Source organism: Trachurus japonicus, chromosome 3 (genome assembly GCF_045865225.1).
Source record: "Trachurus japonicus isolate A0001 chromosome 3, Traja_1.0".
NCBI classification, from domain to species: Eukaryota; Metazoa; Chordata; class Actinopteri; order Carangiformes; family Carangidae; genus Trachurus; species Trachurus japonicus.
This window is the reverse complement of record NC_140909.1, coordinates 20,370,020-20,391,326: the sequence shown is the minus strand read 5'-3', so window position 1 is coordinate 20,391,326 and position 21,307 is coordinate 20,370,020. Positions and strand designations below refer to the sequence as shown.

Below are 21,307 nucleotides of genomic sequence, written 5' to 3'. Positions count from 1 at the left end.
GAGAGAGAGCATAGAGAGAGCATAGAGTTCAGCATCTCTTTGATTGCTATCTTGGGGCTATACTGAGCAATTACTGGCTGGAACCTTTAAAGAAGCTGATTACAGACAGTCACAGACTGCAGAGCAGACAGACAGACCTGGTCTCAGGTATCACTCATCCGTCTGCCGGCCATCTCACCACCACGCACCGCAGCGCAGCTACCGTTGTGGTGCCCTTTAGCAAGTCATGCCACCCCCCACTGCTTCAGTGCAGCTGCTCAGTGGCCAGCGGTGGATGAAAAATGTCCACATCTGGGCTGGTGTCGACACAGGCGGGGGGTTCAGTGTACTGATTAAGGTCTCTTCAGTACCTTACCGTCAGTCTCTTGACACACCAGACCACATGCCTCAGACATTCTCACATGTTAGTCTTTCAGTTTCATTTTTCATTGTCCCTGGAAGTCAAAGGAGGAGGAGGACGGTGAGATAAGGTGTTGGAAAAAGGGATGGTGAGGGAAGGAAAGAGAAGGGGAAGGGGCAGATCATTTGTTTCCAGTTTTCTCACAGCTCCAGGCCTGGCGCTCCTACTTCTGTTGATTTACGGCCTTTCTCAACACGACCACATCTGAGAGAGGAATAATTAGAAGGCTCTAAAACTGTGCAGTTTAGGGCTGTTGTAATGAAATTTGTTGGCCTGCAGTCGTGTTTTTGGGACGGAGTCAGGTTTGAGAAGTAGTCAGGGGAGACAGGGAGGACGAAGGTGAGGGTCTGAGATTCCAAACAGTCATGTGCAAGAGAGCAAGGGTGCACAGATGCATGCATGCTCATACACTCACTCAGATCTCACCCTCCGCTTCCCACAAACTCTGATCCAGCTTGTTCGGAGAGCTTTGCAGCGCCTTTACAAGATCATTTTATTCCTACCAACTCCTTGTTATGGTGATTAAATATATCCCCAGTGCAAGGCATCAATTACTGGGCAGTGGAGCACCACAAAGGGGCCTGGCTGAGAGCTGGGGCTGGGAAGGGGGCTTGCCTGCCTGGCTGGCTGGCTGGCTTGGCGGCTGCTGTCCTGGCTGCGATGTGCAAGACAGAGGAGTTCCAGGCTTCGTCAGTCCCCAGCCCCGCTCCAGAGGAGAACAGAGAACTGCTGCGGGGCCTGGCTAAGGGGAGCCCTGGCTGGGCGAGCAAGCAGCTGCCTCCTTGGCTCCAATGAACGATGGAGCTCCTGAGGGAAGCCAGAACACCCCCGCCCCCCTCCCCGCCCCCCCAACTCTGTTGTTCTCCCTCCCTCTCTCTGCTCTGAGGTTAACTGCTCTGACGCAGGTTCTATAAACAATACTACCTTCCCATAAACAACAACAGCTCATCTCTTGCGCTGGCTGAAGGAAAAAAAAAAAAAAGACAAAATCTCTAATGGCAGTGACAAAAGCCCCAAGGTGGATGCAGCGGTTACCCCATCAGTTTTATTTTGTTGAATTACTTAACCTTCCTCACAGCTGAAATGACTATGTCAGACATCTCCCTGGAAGATAAGTGAGAAAAGAAATACAACAAAAGAATCACAGCTATTACTGCGGTCATCTACAAACAACTATAATCTGGTCTAAGGCATCAGCCTCAAAGCTATTTCCATTTATCTCGGGTGCAGGGCTTTTTTGGTGAATATGTTGCGGCCCTTGACCACTTTTTCAACAACATGTAACGTGCCCCCATCCCCCCACCTCAACACAAATAACACACACTATAAGTATTGACACACAAAGGCCAATGCACACTTTTTCTTTCAGAAAAATGTGTATCATTTCACAACAATGTTTAGTACTACCATGGACACACACACACACACACACACACGCACACACACGCACACTACACTCATCCCAGCCAGGTGACCCTCAGACATCACCACTGGCCCAGCAAGAATGGCAGCTATGCAGGCTGCCATTCTTTAATGGCACCTTGCCTCTTATTTACTGATCCTGGGGCATGCATCATTTACTCTGAAGCTACTGGTTTTTTGTCCACCTGTCACCTGACCTCTTCCGCCACTGTTGGAGGGGCATGGGGCTCAGGTGGCATAAGAAGAGGGGAGAAACTCAGGCCATCACTCATTGAGAGTTGAGGGTTGTGGCTACATCACAGCCACTGCAAAGAAAATGTCCTTCTTAATATGTGTGGATACACACACTTGATAACTCTATATGGATATAAGGATATATTGATAAACAGATAAAGATTTGATGATTTAATGTTGACAACCGTTTAACTAAAGGTATAGACAGTTAAGGAAGCAGGAGAGCAGACACATTGGTGGGGACTGAGGGCATGAGAGGCACTGTGAGGACAGGGGAGGAGGAGTTGGGTATTAAAAGATCCAGTTATTCTAATAGTAAAACAGAGTGAGAGCTGCGGTGCCCTTGCCCCTCTCTCTGGGCATGTCAGAGCACGAACTAAAGCTAGAGTTTATGCTCGGGTGGGATCTAAAAATCTTGCCATTATGGTGTGTTTATTAAAAGGGATTACCACTATTTAGTCAGTAACGTGATACCCCTTGAACCGGGATCCTTGATGTCAATAACACAAAGGTGTGTTGTTTTAAGACTAGAACATTTATTTTTGTGGTTATTAAATCCAAATTTGCTCAGTATTGCACATGCATTAAAAATAAGAAGTCATGCTCTTTACACTGAGGTTCAATGGCAGGGATTTCTGATGAGACCAGACTGACATGACTCTCTGCAAGTCTACTCCATACAACAGTGCAACACTTCATTGGACCCTTTTTCTATATCCAGCCAGCCTTTCCCTGCTCACTTTCTAATCAGGGAAAGGGAGGGTTAAGGGGCGGCTGGCCAAGAGGACTGAAGAATCTTACTAGGATGTAATCCCGTCCAAGTGGCACTGGCTCTTTCTTCTCTCTTGTTAGGGCTCCTTTGTGAGGCTCCAGAGCTTGGGGCCCAGAAGGGAGCCAAGGATGTGCAGTGGATGTGGCAGTAAGGCCTGGGGAGAGGTGAGGGTGGGGGACGGGGTAGAACCTTCACTGCAAAAAGAAAAATAAGACTGACCAAGCTAACAGGTCACTTATGATGAGATAATTTTATATTTATCAAATTATGTATTTCAATTTTTGTCCTTACCTAACCTTTTATACAGCCACAGCTCCTGCTTAATACTTTGATAGTCTCATATTATTATTACAAATACATACCTATTGCTTTTACATTAAACATTACAAATTAAACTAATGATCATTGTTTTGATAAATTAATTAATTAGCTGCTAAAATATCTGAAAATACTGAAAAATGTCTTTCAAGTTCCAAGAGCACAAATCAATATCAACTTTTTTTGTCTGCTCCGTAATATAAGGTTTTAATTTTATGTTATTTGGAATTCAAATGTAAAAAAAAAAGAAAAAAAAACTTTGATGCACAATTCAATTTTATTTTGCTGCATTTCCTATGTAACACAGAATGATTCAGTATATTGCTGTCGGGCAGCAAGTTCAACAGGTGACATCCTGATGCCTGAACAGCATTTAGTTAGTTAGCAGAGCTACAACAACACAGCACGTTCTTATGTGGTGTGTCTGGCTGCAGTGAGGGCAGACACACCCAACCACTGAATATCTGTGATATTAACACAACACTGGTTTGTCATCTGGAAGTCATTTAGAGACCTAGTGATCTTTGACAAATGGGTACGTATCCTATTAAAATAAACACATTGGAATCCAAAATCCATATACATGCAGTTTTTTCTCTCCTCTGCTTCCCTGCACATCTGTCTCCTCACGTATGAAGGGCCGGCGTGCACGTCTTCTCCTCTGAAAATGAATGGCTTATGTATCCATACCGATACATGTGTATATATCTTTTTTATTGAAGCCTGTTTGTATGACAGCAGTGTCACTGGACCATCTGTGCATACTCCACATGATAGCGCCTGTCTTTCTGCTCCTCTGAAGTGGAGCTGCCTAGTTAGACAGACAGTAAAGGGGCGGGAGCTCAGTAGGAATGCCGCCCTGTGTATTGTTTGTAAAAATAAACCATCTGGACAAAGATATTTGAAGAGAATTTATATTAAACAGCTGCAAAAGCAAGCTTCTGTGTGTGGAGTGGTGATGCAACAGGACCACACCGTAAGTCTGAATATGATCATCTTCCAGGGCAAGGGAATAAAGAAATTAGAGAGGAAGCGGTTTGACCGGGGCCAGCACTCATGCCTCACTCACTACTCTGAGCCTGCTACGGTGGAGGTAAAAACAGGAGGCTGCTTGAGTATGGCAAGAAAGTCTCCAGCAGAAAGGTTGAAGTGGGATGGCATCATTCTGCAGTGGGACAAACCTGGGTGCACAGGGAAGCCCCAACAAGTAAAGCTGAGACACTCACCCAGTTGCTGGCACATCACAAGGAGCAGATGTGGAGGGCCAAGAAGCCTGCTCCATGCAACCGGCCATCTGGCCAAGCTAAATATTGCCTCAGTGCACCCCCATTCTATTTGCCTTTGGCGCATTTGTATTGTCCATGGTCACACATAGGTACACTCCAATCACTGTCGACAGGGAGGGGGATTTATGGAGGTGCCATCAGGGTGATTAGTTCCACTGGTAAACAATGGCCTACCCTTGTTGTGTTTGACTCTGCGCGCTCTACAGCAGGCGTGAATGGCACGCAGCAGAACAGCACTCCCACTACTCAATGGTGTCTGTCTCTTTCTGCTAAAGTAACATCAAACAAACACTGCAAACAAAGGGGGCTACTAAACGCAGACACGGAATCAAAGGGTTGGTGTCCACACAGAGGGACTGCAACACTTCACTGGTTCCAAAATGCCTCCTGCACAGTGTGGCCAACATTTCTGGACACAAACAATCGAGTGAAGCATCGCTGAGGAGTTGGGCCAGCTGTATCATACAAAAGGAAAATAATTACCACTTGTTGCTTGTAGCTTGAGACATCTATGATAAAAGGCAGTTTTCTGTATCATTAACTGAATTACATGTCGGAGCTGCCGCTGTTCTGTTCAGGACACATACTTCAGCGTGTACACAGTGTGCCATAATGTCAAAGTTGTGATTTGAATGAACAGGTGTCAACGGAAAACTGAAACTATCCACAACCTATAACCGTTAGTGACCCTGGTAGCAAATAACTGTGGACATAAGACGTAAATTTCTGACATTAGATGAAAATTTTAATCAATTTCAACATCCTCAACCTGCATTATTCACTATATTTCACATTATTGCCCCCATTTGTAACACCTTTCAAGTCTTTTTGGGAAGACCCATCTGGAGAGAGATACATTTGCTGAACTGAAACTCTGTTTGTGTTCATCCATGGAGCATTGAACACATGTTCACACACAGTAGACTTTTGTCCAAGAATGTTTTTCAGTATTTTGATTCACCGATTTTTTTGGACCATGGGAACACTAAAATTGACTATTTCCGTTCTTTCATTCTTCTGTCTGGGCTTGTGTTACACCTATTGAAGAGTCTATTTTGGCAGTAAAGGTTGGAAGTTTTCCTCTTGTTGGTATCCTTTTTTCCCCTTTTGGTGAGAACACAACTAGCCACAAGTGAAACTGGACACTTTCTGGGCAAACTGTTTTTGCTACAGACTTTTCTGCTATCAATAGGTGTGGACAAATTATCTCCACCTCCTGTCTTGTCAGGATAAATTCATGTTTATATTAGTAAATAACAGACATATGAGAACTGCCATGGTTAAAAAAAAAGAAAAAGAAAAGATGTACGATATAAAATGATATGTGATTATTTTTGTGCAACTCTAAAGCTAGTTCTTGCTCAGCACACATGTTAACCTTTACTATATTTAATGCCTCCTTATCAAAATGATTCTTGACATGAATCAGACAGTATCATCAGGCTCATTGTTGCTGGATTTTAAAAATAAATATTGATATTAGCATCAACTTTAAAAACTGTGCTGGTCAGACTAGTCAACTGCCCTCCCCATAAAACCTTTGTTTTTATTTTTATGGAACTCTTGATGTGTATGGTGTTAATGCATTTGGACCACTAACTGCACTATTAGGAATGTGCATGCAATGAAAAGAATTTGGGCACTACAAGTGGTTACAACTGTCCTCATGGGAGAGTTAGGAAGCCAATAGGAAGGCTTTCTCCTACTGGCTTCCTGCCCTTCTTGTCTCAGTGCCGCAGGCCTCTACTGTAGGATACAGACTTATCTGAAGACATAAAAAAATGCATCCGTCATTAGTCTCACCTTGGTCTGCTTGCATCACAGACCAGGCATTCCATGTCCTCCTCTAATCATCCGAGGACCAATATCCTGCAATTAGTTCAGTTTCCACACTCTGCCCCCAGGTCCTGCTTCAGCCTGGGAAATGGGATCCAGTCCCTTCCTAAGCCTCGGCTTTGGTGCTGCAGAGCACGACACACGCTTACAGTGCTGCCTGCCAGCCATGATGTGGTTGTTATCTTATGTTTGCATGGGAACCACATGTAGTCAGTACTTTCCTTTCATATGTGGCATGTTAGTTAGCACAGACAGGGTGGCAGGGCGGGCTAAGGATTAAAGAGACTCCCATAATGATGAAGTCCAGCTAAGTGTATTGTCAAAGTTTTCCTAGGAAAGGCACATGCCTGAGTGTGTAAATTCTTGAAATGCAAAATGCACATTCTGCTCACTATGATGTGGTTAATTCAGATTATGTCTTCATGGGAAAATAAAAAAAAAGCAGGTAGCTTTCCTTCATGTTCCAACACGCTGGTTATCAGACAGAGAGCATGTTGTGGGTCGGTCTACATGTATGACTGTGAAGTATAAACAGGGTCAGTCAGAGTTTACCTACACAGGAACTCTTCTGTCGATGACCACTGGATTTGGATCATATTAACTTCAAATAGCACACAGGCGTACTTGTACAGTTGTTTGTATAATAGGAAGTGTGCATGCATGCATCAGCGGGCCCCTGCTTATCCCATCACAAGGAGTTAATAATAGCTGCAGAATACTGCTCTTTAGAATGTGCTTTTAATTGGTTTATAAATTCTGCCAATTATGCAGTGGAATTCCCCCTGAGGAGTCACCTTCACTAATCTGCTTCAAGCCTAAGTGGAATCAAACAGGCCGGTGTCATTGAGTCAAACGCTGTCGCGAGAGAAGGTTGTGGACAGCAGGCGGGTGTTCGTGTGTGTCCGCGTTTGCCCACATATATGTGTGTATATGTGTCTGAACAGAAGATGGCTGTCCCGCAGCCTGGCAGATCATGTGAATACGGTAGGCCAATTGGATTAGCAGATTACCACAAGATTTGCCCTATGACCTTTGGAAGGCACTCAGACAGCCATGTATTTGGCAGACTGACGTTGGTACAGGCTGTCACTTCCTCCCACACATATATGGTGTATGCACACACATGGGCGAGGTAACGGTCTAACCTTTCCCTGCCTGGAAGGACATAGATAAACAGGACACTATAACTTAATGTTCCTGCTTGAGGAGGATTACAAGTATGGAGAAGATTAGCCCATCCTCTACAACAATAAGCAGGGTTAAACCCAAGTATTCTCAAGTGCCAACCCTAATGCTCTAGTAATAAACTGTAGGTACAGACAGTGAGACTTTGCTGAAGATCATAGGGCTAGTGTTGTTCGTGTAACAGCTGCTGACCCCTTTTCATTACGAGCCATGCAAATTTTATTTCACTTTGGACTTGGAGTCCAAATTAACTAGATGTTTTGCTATGCAACACAAATGTCAAGAACTCCAAGGCTGAGAAGTGATATTTTATGTGAAGAAAAAGTCAAAGTGGCTGTGAGTACAGTATTATAGTGGGATAATACCCTCTAAGATTGTATAGAATTATCATGACCCACATTATCTATTACAATAATAGAACTTGTTGAGCCCTATCCCTTATTAACAAAAAGCTGTAGGTCGTCATAGAACATGCCAGCCTTATGTAAGTTTATCCTGTGATATTTTTTCTTCTATATATTCATTCAGTGATGCTGGGCTCACTAGGTCACGCATGGCTACTTGTGGTTTGGAGCCAACCTCCCCAGGAGAATAAAGCAGGCTTGTTTGGCCCCGGCAGCCTTAATGTGTGGACACATTTTCCCCCAGTCAGAAAGCGGTTTGCCAGTGGCCCTCGCTGTACCTGATGACCCGCAGATCACCCCTGCCACTCAATGATGTATTTCATTTCCCATGTCTCTTGGCTGACTGACAAATACAGGTTATTCACACATGTTGCTGCTGTTGTTCCTAATCCATTACACAGCTCACATGTCCAGGTTTGCCAGTAGCTGTTCTCTAAACAAGCAGAAAAGACATAGCACTGCTGTTGCCAAAAGCCTTTGAACAAAATTACTTCCTCTCACACACCACGGCTTTAATTATGTGTTGGAGAACATAAAACAGGTCGGACAATTTGTAGTGGGAAATCATATTTGCATTGAAGGGACTCGGGACATAACCAATGATTTATAAGAGGAATGTCATAATTATTTTTCTCCACCAGGCCAAGGATCGGGTTTCAGCTAATGGGTGTTGAGCTGAAAGCACTAATTAGGTTTTGTAGTCGACTGACACCGGCAAAGAAAGAGAAGGTGCCACAATAAATAAGTTCTCACCGTGTAACTCAAAGCCTGTAATTTGAGTCGATGCTCCTGTATTAGGTTGTGGGAATTATAAACGTCTCAACAAAATGCAGATAAGTAATTGCGAGGTGTCTCACCCATACTTTGGCAGCGTGGAGGGGCTCTGACAAGTATGATTACTGGAATAAGCCTGGAACAAACCTCACTGGGGGGTGGGTGCTGTATGAAATTAAAAACAAATGACATTTTACATGCCCCAGATTTCCTTTACAGTTGCTGCTCGACACTATAAAAAACAACCTAACAATCGTCATAAATTTTAAACAAATACATTAGAGACTGTATTCTTATATGTATGTATTATATTACAATGTGTTAAATCAACACACTAAATTTCTGATTTGGACACTGTGGAATAATAGTGATATTCTTAAGGAAATTAAGACCCTGCATAAAGATAGATTGTTCATACTTGTCCAAACATGACATAAATCACTGACTAACTCGCAGGCAAATGTTGTTTTTCTTCTTCGTGCCTGACATAAAAAGCTATAAAATTATATAAACATAGACTGTTACCTCTTTCGCTCTTGCATGAGAAAACAAAGAGGTCGGGTGGCCTGAGTGCATGACCTCCAAGGTTTGGAATTTTCCATCTCTCCTTTTGAAGAGACTTAAACATGACAATTAAATAGCAGATCACGTGACCTTTCGATTCGTGGCTCTTCCGGGCTGAACATCCATGCACATTCATAAACTGTCGGCTTCCTACAATAAGGAGAACTAGTGTGGGGCTGTTCCAGAGAGCTGCCCAGGTGCTCTCAGCAGGCTGTCATCTTGTGAGACACACTCAATAGTCATTAGGGGTGAAGGAAGTCCTATCTCTCCATCCAGACCCATGGCCCTTAGCAACACACACACGCACATACACACACACAGGCAAGTGGCACCTTCCTGTAAACAAACAACACGTAGCAGCAGGACATGGCAGCAGCTCCCCCACCACCTCCCTTGACACTGATGGCTTATGTCCCTCATGCATTAGTACTCTCCTCTGGCTCTGGAGAGCAAACCAGCTGGGCAAGCCAGGACACCTGATGTTTGCCAGGTCGGATATTGCCAGGACCTGAAAGAACACCTTTCAACACCAGTCAAGATGAAAGTCGCTGAAGGCTATACTAGCAGACACTACAGTAGGTAGTAATACCAAAACAAACACATGCCGAACTCTGTAATGTGGGGTTTCCGTGATTTGTTAAGACAAATCTGGTGCAGCATGAATTTTGTGGATGTGACTATGTGAAAGAATTTTACTCCATAATTCATTATGACAAATTCAGCCACAACAAAATGAATACACACTCTTTTTGATTTATAACTTCTTTGATATTGCTACTGTCGACAACCAGCTGTTGATGCTTTGTTTTTTATTACATTTAATGGTGTGATATTGGATGTTTAGCAGATGATGTAAGTATGGATAGTACCATCTTACACACATCCCCAGTGACTCAGATAAATAAAGTGCCCTGGGTCCAAAACTTGTTTATAACCTTATTAGAATTTCTTCACATTGGGAAATGATAAAGAAACACGACTTTTTAAATCTCAGATATTAAATACTTCAAGATAAAACTAATAAATTCCACAAGGGCAAAGTGCTGCCTAATGTTTTACACAGTATTTCAACATAGCATTTGGGGTTGTTTACTAGCATTGTTTCATGCCAGTTTTTTAACATGGGTCTTATTTGCATAATTGTGACCAGCTTGACTATGGATAATAGTAACTTCACATTTGTCATCTCTATTGGAGATGTATTGGAAAAGCAAAGTCTGGCAAAAATATACACAAGAGCAAGCAAAACAAGATTATGGAAAGTTTTCCAAATAAAAAAAAAATCAATAAATAATTTCAAATGCTTTTCTCTGAGTTAGTGAAAAGCATGATGTATCTATAAAAACAGCAGATATACGTAGGTAAACAATAAGCTCTTTAGAATCACAAACACCACACATTAATGGCTGATCTTTAGATACCTTCAACATACAGTACACTAAAGGTTAATGAAAGATAATGACAAATGATCCTTTGTGAACAGCTGGGGACATTTGTCTGGGACTAGAGTTATTTTTTGGGCCGTATGGGCAATAATGATCCAATTATAGCTTTTTATTTTGCTTTAAAAGTTCCATTATTTGGGTATATTCAGCCCCATCACCCAACCTAGACTGAACTGCAAAGTTAGGAACCCTTGAAAATAAGGTTTATATACAAAACAAATGCAGTGGTGAGAAAAAAAGTGAAGATGCTGGGATGTGAACATCTGGATGATGAGTTCATCCATGGCGAGATCTGATTCTTCTTGATCCTCCTTGTTTCAAAGGCTGAGAAAGTCAATGAAGCGGGGCAATAATAAACTAATCATGTACCCAGCAGTGGAGAATGTCAGCTGATTATATTTGGAATAAATTATTTATCATCTGGTTTCTGAACGTTATTTTGCGAGGGCTATGTTTCTAATTATTCATTATTTTCATATAAACAAATATATCAATTTAATTAACTTTTCTTTTTACATCATCCTGTTTTTAAAATTGCTACATACTGATTTATGCTGGCCCATTTACAGAAGCTGATTGGTGACATTAGAAACATTACATAAGTCTGTTTTTGGCAAACAGTTTTTTTCCAGTGTCCTTTAACAATCCAAAATAAAGTGTAGCGTGACATGCCCCATAACACCCTACAAAAAGGTGACAAACATTACCCACAAACACCTGTCTAGCTGCTTTAAGTGCACAGGCACACACGCACACACACACACACACACACACACACACACACACACACACACACACACACACACACACACACACACACACACACACACACACACACACACACACACACACACACACACACACACACACACACACACACACACTTCTCCTACAGTTATCCACTCACACAGACTCCTCTCTGTAAACACACATAACAAGGTAGATGAGATGGGAGTGTTGGAGAGGGAAGAAGTTATATATGTGCAAATTCACAGACAGACACACAACCTCAGACAAACACATACACACGGCTGCTGTGCCCCGTTTCAACCAGGCAGCAGAATCCCTGGCCCCTGTCATTCATTAGTTTACAAAAGCTGTGTGAGGCAGACATGAGGTCACTGTGCCGCTTTGAAGACTGAAACACACAGACAGTGTATTAGAAGGTAAAGAGCATCTGACTGGGACCAAGACAGAATACTTATTAACCCGGTCAATGAGTGCTGCTATTGTGTCTCCCCTCACCTCCCTGGCAAGGAGGAGCTGCACTGAACAAGACATTGGGTGTGTGAAGGGCCAGACAGGTCAAATGCTTTCCCGTACCCGGCTGAATAATGTCTCCCTGATACTCTGAGAACACACTGCTCCCCTACAGACTGTGCAAATATGACCGCTGATCTCAAACAATTTGTGCAACCATGCAAAGTTATTCTTAGAAGGCATAATATGTAGACCAGTGCATACATACACATGTAAACACTTGCTTGCCATTAGCACACACACAGACGCACATTGGCCATGGTTGGTTGCTGAGTCAGTGTGTGAGGTTGCTGGTGTATGAAATGAGGGGAGTACCTTTCATTTCCTCCCCTGGTTCTACTCAACTGCCAACAGGAGTATGTATGCCTCCCCCTCGGGTGTTTCAGCACGTCACCGCTGTGACTCAGAGCTAAGAGAGCAAACAGGAAGGATGTTAACCGCTGTGAAACACACACACACACACACACACACAGATATAGAACACAGCTCAAAGAACTCAAAGAGTTCAAGGAGGAGGAAAAAAAAGTCAAACAACAAAGGCTTAACTGGAGCAAAAGCAGCCACAAATACATAGGACTGAGCCCATGACACATGTAAGTACACAAGTACTTCCATGTTTGCACACAAGCTCATGCACACGTGCACGCACACACTATCTCAAACAAAAAAAGCCCCCCACACACACACTTTTGCTGTCAAAGTCAGGTAGAGAGAGTTCAAAGGTGTGACAGAGTGTGATTGCTGGTGAGACTGAGACATGAGAGGTGGACGGATAGAGAAAGGATGACAGTAAGAAAGACAGACAAAGAAGAAGGGAGAGAAAGCACGATGCGGGTGAGTCGGTCAGATGCCGTCACTCACCTCCGTCCTCACCTGGTAACTTTTCTGTCACCTCATGCCATCACCTTGTCACCCCACGTCCGTGCCACCCTGTCACCTATCCCCTTAGCAACTGAGCCTGTCAGCCCGTTGTCATGCGACCAGATTCACCCCTGACCTTTTGTTTCTTTCATACACGCTACAGAGAAAAGAGCCGAGGCACAGGAGGGAGGGTAGTCGTGTCCGGACATGCCTATCACCCTAGATCACAGGCCACCGACATAAATGCTACAGGGGCCATAGATTTATGAGGGTGTGTAATATTGAGGGTGCACTACCCCCCGTTAGTCCTGTTACACAGGGGTAGAATGTCTGGTCTGGTCACACACATACACACACATGTAAGCACACACATGCAAATGCCATTAAAATTGGAATCACAGAGGCCTCTTTCTCTGAAGAGAAGAAACTGTCGCTTTTGTATGTGTGTGTGTGTGTGTGTGTGTGTGTGTGTGTGTGTTTGTGCGTGTGTGGAGGAGGGTGCTTTAACATGTATATTGTTTACGTTTTACTAGAGGAGAAAGTCATTACATGAGTAAATGTGACTCACATTTACGTCAGAACGACAGGGGTTTTGTGGCTGGTGCTGATGGCAATTTAGGTGAAAAAACAAAACAAAAAACAAGTAAAAAGAAATATGCAGCATTCAGGACCACATGCTGATTAAGACAAACCTGAACATGATAGCTGGGAAATGTCAGTGTTACCTAGGAGTTTTAGTTATGTACACAGCCTCTCTTGTTGACTGTTGGTCTTTGTGGTTTGTGTAAATTCAGTGTTATTATGATATTTAATGCATGGGAGACCTCAGCAGCCCACAGGTTAGAGAAGAGTGCAAATGACTGGAAACATGCCTGTTCAAATACTGCTGAGGTGCTATTGAATAAGGAACCAAACCCCAAACCACTGCAGTGCAACTTGGTGGTCAAAAGTGGAGGTCTGTGGTTGAACTGGATAGTTTCATGTGTGAGAATGGATGTGACTGTAAAGCACAGTGCTGCTGAAATATAGACTGTGTCGCAGTTTTTCTTGAAACATATGAGGGCATAAGATATCTTAATTGTATATACAGGGATTAGGAAGAAGAAGATGGAGTTAATATCTATCTCGATGTCTAATATTATCGAGCCTATAACACTGTGCACTTAGGGAGTGCACACAAATTATTTGGGGGAGGAAGGAGGTTTCCTTTGTGCCGAGGAGAGGGTAGTTTTACTTTCTGAAGGGAGTAGTAATAGTAGAAGCTTTCCATTTGTCAACATTTCAAAACTATATTTCAGCATTTCCTTAAATGAAAGGTATAATATTATCACAAATTTAATTTAAAGTATGATGCACCTTGCCATATACAACAACTATTATCTCTCCATTTCAAGGATTCATTTTTCACACGACAATTTACTACAAAACTTCATATAAAGTTGATTTGCAGTTAAGCTCTGCCTTTGTTTGAGTTTGGCATACATTCAGCAATTCCACTTAAAATGTAGTGGCTAATTTCAAACTATTCTACAATTATATCAAGGCTAGATTTAGCTATAATTTAAATTACAGCATTTTTTGTTATAAACAATTTATTAATGAGGCTTACAACAACTTTGTGTTATTTTTGAGAAGTTGCAATTAGTTTGGGTTTATCTTGGGGATGGTTTTAAAAAATCAACCCCGCTCTCCATCCATGGTAATTGTAGTACAGTCCCTTATTCATCGGTTTCCACAACAGGATCACTCCAAAAATATGTGAAAGTGTGAGGCTAATGACAAAAAAAGACAACAGAGCGCCCTGACAGAGAGGAGCCAGTCTCCGTGAATTTGGTCTGCAGCACTGAACATTTTGCCACAAGGGCTGCCAGCCAAGGAATGCATCATGAAAACAGAGTGCAGCAAGCTACACATGTCCAATCAGACGCCACGGAACATTACCCATAATCCTCTCGACAAATACATGCATCTGATACCATAACAACGCTCGACCAACACTTAGGAAGGGAGAGTGTGGGACACATCCGTAGCAACACACCATAATTACAAAGAGAGCCAGGGCTGACTAAGTTTAGAAGATCCAGTAAGCAACCCCCCCCCCCTCCTCCTCCTCCTCCTCCTCCTTCTCTCTCCCCTCTTCACATGCTCCCACACTGATATTTAACAAAACATTAATCTTCTTGCCAGTGGCTCCAAAGAATACTGGTGATGTAGCTTCGGCGCAAAGGCTGGGGTAATAGTAATTCCATTGTTCTGCCCTTTTATTTATGCCTTGGCTCTACCAGGCAGATGAGGTAAGTCCCTTTTTTCATGTTATTATTCAGAAGTGGTGATACATAAAGCCAGATTACACAAATGTCTCTCTGTTTCACAGCGCCGCCACCTCACACCTCCCTCGCCAATGCTTAATGCGACCCCCCCACCCCCCCATCCCCTCTCCTCTCCTCACCCCCTACCCCATCCCTCCTTCCCCCATCCCTCCGCTGGCTTTCAATAGCACATTTCCCCTTTCTCCCCCTCTTTTCTAAATCACCCTCAACATTTGCATGTGAATTGCTTGTATATCTTCTTTTATATGATGCACCGACAACACTGGCTTTCGAAAAAGAGAGGGGAGGGGAACTGCCCCAACTACCCCAACACCACCACTATCACCCCCGCCACCAACACATACACACACACACACAACGTCACCAACTCCCACCAAAAAAAACAAGATGTTACTCTAACTCCCCTCCCAGGATTGGCATAGCAGCAGTTTCATTAAAAAAGCAAGGGAACAGTGCAGGTTTTATGATATGGAGACAAGTTCTTTTGTGTTCTCCAGAGACAAGCCCTCTGTCTGTCGATGTTACTGGGGCGATAATCCTGCTGGAATTTCTGCTAAGCACTTTTACTGACATTTTCAATTATCACCATGCCAGGGCCCGGTAAATGGCATTTAAGGGGCCCCGTCATCTCCATGTTGAATCATATTTGTGAATCAGACAGTGTTAGTTAGAGTTTGCTTGAGGCTGGGACGAGAGCATGGGGGTCAGAGGAGCTCCTGTGAGCCAGTAGTCTGGGATAAGATGAAGTCAGTGGGTGACGTGATTCACAGAGGGACCAGATACGCCACAACATACTCGCACAGACACATTTACACTAGCACGCACAGACTCGGGCGCAAACACAGACACACATACGCTGGCAGACTCCTCCAACCGTGCCTGCCTTGTAATTTACAACATCAGCAGAGGCCGTCCCCTTTTCAGATGGAGCACATGGTCCAGACTCAGAAAACCAAACAGACAGACTGACCTCCCCAGTGCACAGTGCATGGGGTCAGACTTGTTTTCCCTTCACCTCTGACTAGATCCATTTACACAGATTCCAAAAGCACTCCACATCTTTGGCTTGGGTTACATACTTACATCCCCATAATAATTCAAACATGTATTGCAAACAGATTTCTTTCTCGAGCCTCTCTCCCCCGCGTTCTGTTTCAGTGAACTCTGCTTTGTTTCAAAAGTGGATCAACTTCAAAGCAGCGAAATGGACAGATTGATAGTTGAAGACAAATGCTATTTCATAAGAGATTGAGTTTCGGATCCGATCACTCAGACGCCTTTCTTGGAGCAGTTAGAAGTCATAGTGGCACCAAATAAGTCTGTTTCAACCTCGTCCACCTTTGGTAGAGACCTTGTTGCTTTATTAAGCAGCAGAGAGACTTACAGTTTGGTATGGAACAAAGGTGGGAGATAAAACTCCTAATGGTGCTACACCCTGAGTAGGCAATGTGTTTGTTTAGTCTACGATCACGAGTATGTCTCTTGCTGTTAGTGCAGGCATGTTTCACTTTGTCGGTCCTGTGACGTGTGATCGTATTTTTATTTGAGAGGTGCCAATTAACCCGGTCAAATTTATTGTGTGCCCGCTGCACTCAGTCACATTGTGATTGTGATAACACAACAAACACATGGCAAGCTCAATACCCCACTGAACCACAGACAACCCGAGAACAGCTGTTTACATGCCTCCGTGCCCCCCCCTCTCCTCACCGCCAAGCTGACATCATTCCTAGCATCTCCTCCTTCCTGTCTCTCTTTTGGATGGGCTCTGTTATGACAAGTTTAATTGAGGGTTGTCGAGCCATAACATTTCTGTAAATATTAGACTTGCCAAGAGCGTCAATAAGAGGAAATGGTCTTACTGTATGTTCTTCTCTCAGAAGCACAATGTGTGCCTTTGTAAGTGGATCGCCAAGAGGCATTTAGATACCCTACTTTTGTCTCAGTGAGGCTGCATGAAATCTAATCTAATTCTCATTATGGAACTGTATCCACATAACACAGACGTTTTAAAGCACAATTACAGATGAATTTGGATTAGAGGATTCACTTGGAATAAACTAGAACAGATAATATAATACTGTCTTGGCAACTGGAAAGATGTTGCAATTCAATGTTCTGAATGAAACATCAACAATATTTGTTTGTCTATTGATTCATGCAGTGTGTTTAAACATTTTACAGATACTGGGGAAAAAAAGGCCCCGCTGGGAGGATGTGGTTTCAATTGTTTGCGTAATTTTCTTCCATCAAGATTAAATGACTGATTTTTTTCCTTGTTTTTTTGCAGTGTGGTAGAATAGTAGCAAAGCTGACATCATCTCTTATGTCTGCGTATACAAAAGCCACCACATTGATCCAGGTGATGACAACCTCGGCTATGAATGTTCACGTGTTATTCTAATCCTTTTCACTCTGTTTTAAGAGCACCTGGTCCCGGGCACACTGGAGGTTATTTTGGGTTTCAGGGGGCCGGTGATACAGGGATACAGAAAGGAAAACCACTCTGAGTCATTAGTGAGGGCCTGTATGATTTTAATGGGTACATGTATGTGTTTGTGAGAGGCCTCCATTGTGTTTTTGGAGAGTGTGTTCCAGTAAGTGACATGAAGCCTTACTCACCTGGGGGGAAAGGGGTGAGTCAGTGTGCATCATCATTCATGGCTAGCCAGGCTGGGGCATTATAGCAGCAGACTCAGCTGATATTGATGTGGAACTTTTGTTTCAAAATGAAGTGGTAGATTTGAGGTTGAATGTAGTGTGGTGCAAATGTTTTTGTGTAACTCTTCTGACAAATGAAGCCTTGGTGCAGCGGTTAGAGAAGCAGGTTTGTGTCTTGAACATGTTTACATTCCTAAACAGTTTGATCATCAAGTGTTTTCAAGTCTTTTTTTCTTTTCTCTTTATTTTCAAAACAATTACAAGATACCCTCTGGCTCTAATTTCTCAGAAGATTTGCTGCAGTTATGTTTTGTGTGATAACACTAATTGAACATCTCTGAGTTTCATCTTGCATTTGTGAAACTGATGGGCATTGTGTTACTTTAAAACCAAAAACCAAATGATTAATCAATAATGAGTATGAATATTAAACAATAAAAAAGGATCTAAAAACATGCAATCATGTCTATGTATGCAGACACATGGAACAAACAGACCTGCATCCACGTCTTCTGTTGTCCATTTCGTTATCCAGTTCTCCCTGATGAAATGCCCCTCCTGCACAAGAATAAAGAACAACATGAGCTGATTTATAAATATAATTCAGTTTCTTATCCAGATGCAAACAGCTGTTTGATGAACAGTGACCTTTGTTTTGCTCTGTTTGCAAATTATCTATGCGATTAAGAGGTTGCATTTCTTCTAAGCGGAGCAATGTACAGTGAGTGGTTAAAAGTGCTGCTGCACATACATATTTTGTGTGGGTGATTTACAAAACATATAAAAAGGACATACATTTTTAACGTCTTTTTTCAAAATCTACAAATTTAAAATCTTGTGTTTTAGCCACAGGTACACGTAAATACAAAAAAAAATGTCAGACTGCGGAACTGAATATAACAAAAATGAATTGTTAATAGTGAAATTTACAAAAAAAATATATATATATATATATTATATGTATATGTAGCAGATAACATTATACTCAAACCAAATAAACATGTCTGCTAAAGCATCAATTAAAATCAGTCTAGAGAGAACCAACTGTGGAACTTGCTATTCTTAAGTAGTGTAGGGGACATATTTAAAGGGATAGTTCACCCAAAATTCAAATTTCACTCATTATCTACACACTCTCATGTCGACTAAGAGCTGTGAGAATTTTCAGAGTCCTCCGTGCCTTCTCTGAGTTACGGGGGGGTCCGTGCAGCAGTATTTGTCCATATAATGGTTGTGAATGGATACCAACTTTCTTCGTCCAAAAAGACACACCAAAAAACATCCAAATACCTCCATACTGCTCGTCTGTAATGTCCCTCTTGTATTGAAGCCCCGACATGAGAAACTGTTCCGCCGGTCAGTGCACTGACACAGGAAGAGCAGTGAACTGAGACACTGGGAGCTTCCGCTACAAACAAGCTTAAAATATATACTTAATTTTTTTCGGAACAATTTCTCATGTTGGGGGTTCAATACAAGAGGGACATTACAGACGAGCAGTATGGAGGTATTTGGATGTTTTTTGGTGTGTCTTTTTGGACGAAGAAAGTTGGTATCCATTCACAACCATCATATGGATAAATACTACTGCACGGACCCCCCTGTAACTCAGAGAAGGCACGGATGACTCTGAAAATTCTCCCAGCTCTTAGTCGACATGAGGGTGAGTAGATAATGAGTGAAATTTGAATTTTGGGTGAACTATCCCTTTAAGCATTGTAAGTAAATATTCCTGTCATTATAATGCTTTGTGCCGAAAATGCCGAATTAAGTGTGACAGTGTATGTACATGACCAAAATGTATGCAAAATGCAGAAGAAATGTCATGTAGTCCTACATTACAATTGAAAAATAATCAGTTGAATTAATTCCCTTGCTCCCTCTCCTGCTGTTGCTTGTCAGAAGTACAAACCAACAGCAGCAGCTAAAGAGCCCTCCTTAACGAGAGTCGGCTAGAGATATAACTCAGCGCTCCCACCCCAATAACTGATGAAATATGAAAATTGACAGCGCCATCAGGGCGACCATGCCACATGTTTACGAGTGGCTGTCTTAACTGGCCGCCTCTGTGCTCCATAAGTCATACGCAGAGTGCTCATCATAGAGCTGGGATTTATGAGGCCTGAGTCTGCATATGACCTCCCCCATCAGCTGCCTCGCTGCCATAGAGGAGGAATCATTATCTCGGCCCAGCCACTATAAGCTTCATAGACTTACTCAAAGCAAATTGGCTCTGGGGTCCGCTTCTCCTGTAAACACAGTCGGACGCTCATGTGTGTCTAGGAAGCGAAGCCCACATCAACCTCCAGCGACAACGAAAGAACGCTCCTTATTCATTTTTCACCTGATCAACAGCTAGAGGCAGTAAGTGCAGGTGAGTGCTGAGCTGCCGTCTACTGAGCCACTCTGGTTCTCTGGCTGCTCAGGAACTCCAGGAAAGCAGAGGAACACTCTCAATGGTGGCAAGGCTCAGTGTAAACTACTTTGATTACATGTATCATTATTACTAAAGGAAGCAGAGGAATAACTTAACATAAGACATGAGAAGGGAGAGCAGGAGAGAAGGATGGAGAGAGAAGTAATTGGTAACAACCCTTTGGACAAACCACACTGACTGACTTTGCATATCCAACTGAGGGAGTTACACATAATGACCTGCCGGTAAGTCTGTTACATTCTGGGGTTGGTAATAAAGACAGTGGACAACAATAGATAAAAACGTAAAGACTAAACCCTTGTGAATTCCAGATAGATAAAAGACAGGTTGAGAGGATCAAAAGAAATACAGTGATGTGATCTCAATTCTTGAATTCTGATCCGTGGCCATTCTCTCTCTCCAATTTTTTCATTTTTCTGTCTCCCTATTCCTGAAAAAATAGTTTATAATAGTTTTTTTTCCCTAAACTGTCTCTATAGCATTATAAGTACCAAAAATACAGCTGACATCAGCGTTCAGTCTGTCTCATTTGTCTGTTGGGGGATTTTGTCAGACAGTCTCAGGATGTGACCATAAGCAGTCAAGCCACATAAGGTTTTGAACTCGTCTTGTTTTGTTTTTTTCTGGAGTCATATGATCTCCCATTTCAATTAAACTCTTATTCAAACTCCAATTCCAATTCCCTATGATGTTCTAGGGGGAAAAAAGAACCATTAAACGTTAACAACTTGAACCCCAAATACAGGTTAACAGATCAAATCCGGTGACTATTATGAATTTAAACAAACCTCCACACTTGTAATCATATATACAACTTCTGTTTTACTGTCAGCCAGTGTCAGTCTTTGTAACAAAAGCTAAAACAATAATAAATCTGACTCTTCCCTGTTGTACTCCCCTTGTGTTCCCCAGTCTAGCGCAGCATGCTGGACTCCATGGTTTGTTTGCATTTTTGCGCCGAGAATGTGTGGCATTGACGGGGAGTTCGGTCAGGGGAAGTGCTGAAGGCAAAGAGCCAGCAGGGACAACAGCTATTACAACAGGGAGGCTGAGGATGAACACTGTATGCTGCTGGTCATGTTGCCTCTGGGCTGAGTCCTGGGGCAGCATGACCTGGA

At 42.8% G+C, this 21,307-nt stretch overlaps 1 long non-coding RNA gene across 2 annotated transcripts in view; it reads right to left on the bottom strand.

Moving 5' to 3' along the window:
- LOC146989906 (uncharacterized) overlaps positions 1–21,307 on the bottom strand; it is a 174,360-nt gene that overhangs the window by 39,325 nt on the left and 113,728 nt on the right. For both annotated transcript variants that reach the window (XR_015034649.1, XR_015034648.1), the window contains one exon: positions 18,250–18,310. This is a non-coding gene — a long non-coding RNA (uncharacterized LOC146989906). The remainder of the gene's footprint in view (positions 1–18,249; positions 18,311–21,307) is intronic.